The sequence below is a fragment of the Octopus bimaculoides genome, chromosome 4 (genome assembly GCF_001194135.2).
Source record: "Octopus bimaculoides isolate UCB-OBI-ISO-001 chromosome 4, ASM119413v2, whole genome shotgun sequence".
Taxonomy (NCBI): Eukaryota; Metazoa; Mollusca; class Cephalopoda; order Octopoda; family Octopodidae; genus Octopus; species Octopus bimaculoides.
Window position 1 is genome coordinate 55,369,468 of NC_068984.1, and position 2,632 is coordinate 55,372,099.

At 29.5% G+C, this 2,632-nt stretch overlaps 1 long non-coding RNA gene across 2 annotated transcripts in view; it reads left to right on the top strand.

The window, feature by feature from the left end:
- Positions 1-649, top strand: part of LOC106880086 (uncharacterized) — a 169,671-nt gene extending 169,022 nt beyond the window's left edge. For both annotated transcript variants that reach the window (XR_001410702.2, XR_001410703.2), the window contains exon 3: positions 499-649. This is a non-coding gene — a long non-coding RNA (uncharacterized LOC106880086). The remainder of the gene's footprint in view (positions 1-498) is intronic.
- The last annotated feature ends 1,983 nt before the right edge of the window (positions 650-2,632 follow it).

Here is a 2,632-nt window from a genome sequence, read left to right on the forward strand (position 1 = left end):
ATATATATATATATATATATATATATATATATATATATATATACATATATAGATAGATAAGCTGTTTATATATAAATGTATGCATATGTATACATGCATACGCATATATAGATATGTTTATATATGTCCACACAGCGTTGGGAATGGTAAGGGAGTTATATCAAATTTTAGAAGATATTAAAAATGCTTTGCAATAATCTTTGCCAAAAAGTACCATGAAAAAGTACCATGAAAAGTTGGTGTGGGGATCTAATGCTAGCATAGATTAAAGCATAATGTATTATTCTATATTTACAGGGTACAGAGAGGGAGAAAATACATTAAAATTAATAAAGAAATTTATTTAATATTTAAAATCAGTGGCTATATAATTCAGTATATCAACATTTCCTCCTTGGCTTTGTGGCATGCTGGATCCATTCCCTTGCTTCAGTGATTCTGCTAAATTTCGAAATGTAAGCCAAAAACTATGCTGATTTATTATCTCTCTGTTTTCAGATGCAGAGATCTGATGTTTATCCAGGACGCAGACAACAAATCCAAAAGAATGAAACAGGTTGATATCACAGGTGCTTGAATGCTTGGAATAAATGTCTCTATATTAAAATAAAGCTAATTCTTATCTTATATCGTTTAAACGATTACACACGCATATATATATATATATATATATATATATATATATATATATATATGTATGTATGTATGTATGTATATATACACACAACCTTTCGACAGTAAATATTTATTATAATTCTATTGTTGTTGTTTTGTTTATGAATTATATGGACAGTTTTTTTTGTTATCTTTTCGGTACATTCGTTTCTCAATAACTGAAAGTTGATATTATACACTGTTGCAAAGTCTGTGTAATATTCTTTTTGTGTATAGTCTTAAGTGTCGAAAGAAGAATGATGAAAGGAGGTATTAACAAGCCTTCGTATATAAAACAAAAATAATCGTTGAAGAATTTCTACGAGTAATTATAAGAATGCGATATTTATTAGGACTTGTGTGTTTCTTACATGTTATATTACATCTACAGAATCGAAAATATTGCAATGTCGGTGATACAAAGTTTGGACAATTTTACTGAAAATGTGATGGATGTGCTACAAAATATTCTGTGAGAATATGATAATTTTTGATATTTTAAGAACGTTTATAACTGAAACTGTTTTGATTTCTTTAAAGCTGTTTATCATTAATGGGAATAAATCTCGTAAAGGTGAGATATCAAATATTTTTAAAGGCAGGTGAAAGGACGTATTGAACATCAAGATAAATAATCTAGAAAGTGATTACTGGTTAATTCATTTTTGATATGTTTATGTTTTATCAAATGTATTGTCTGAAGTTCTTTATATTTTAATAAGATATGCTTGTTGACAAGGTTGAGAAGACAAAATCGTTGTTTTGAACATAAAGAAGAATATTATTGTTATGGAATATAATGATATAAGAGCGCATTATTCGACGGGTCTGATACTCTGAGACCAGCAGCCAACTAATGAAATATACAGCACACTCAATTTTGCAATTGTTTACATCTGTATAAACAAAACTATTTAGACTATAACATTAGATTTTTGACAGAAGAACGTGGTTTCAAATATATAATACGTGTATTTATTTTTCCTGTAAAGCCGTGAATGACAAAACAAAGAACGACGGAATTATTTTCGTTTAGAAGTCACTTTCAAGAGAAGAGATTTATCTGTTAACAGTACATAACTAATATTTACGTTGTCGTTATTTGTGAAATGAAAGCTTCCGTTAACGCATCGGGTTTCAAACAATCCCAAAATGTGTTTAAACGTTAATACGTTTAGATTTATACAGTAATATCTATCTATCATAGTTAACACAGAGTATGACTGCGCAGATTATTTTCTGGCGTGGAGTATTATAAAACCGTGTTTGAAACACTTCTATGACTAGATACATTTGATTATTTTTTATTTTATTTCGACTGGAAGAAATCGGCAATGCAACCGATTGTATATGATCTCACGGCACAAGATTGGCCCTGGGGTTCCTGGCATTCCATAGAAAACTGAATTTCGACGTTCTTATTTAATTTTGATATGGTAGGAAAACTTCAATTGAAATAGACCAACAACTTTTCAATTCCTTTCATTAATATAACTAGGAGAAATTGAAAGAAAGAAAGAAAGAAAGAAAGAAAGAAAGAAAGAAAGAAAGAAGTGTGATAAAAAAAAAGCATCATATTAATGACTATATTTTCAAAATATTTTCACCGAAAGAAAAATAGATGTATAAAAGAAAGTCGGACGGGTATCCTTGATCTCCTGAAGATATAACGAATCTCAAGGAATTTTTGCATTTCATTTTTATTTAATTTTATTTATCGTTTTCGCATTTTTTCTTTGTATTTACATGATTCGAAAAACAAAATGTATGACCCCTCGAAGGTGGCGGACAGGAATCTTTCCGTGTGGCCGGTATCTTCATTAACCCTTTTAGTGCAAAGATACCACCACAAGACTTGCATCTATAATTTCTCGAAAAAAAAAGGTGAAATGTTAAATAAATTGGCTGATCTATAAAAGGTCGATGCCGCGAGAACCCACAGCATGTCATTCTAAACAGTTATATATGAAGAAACATT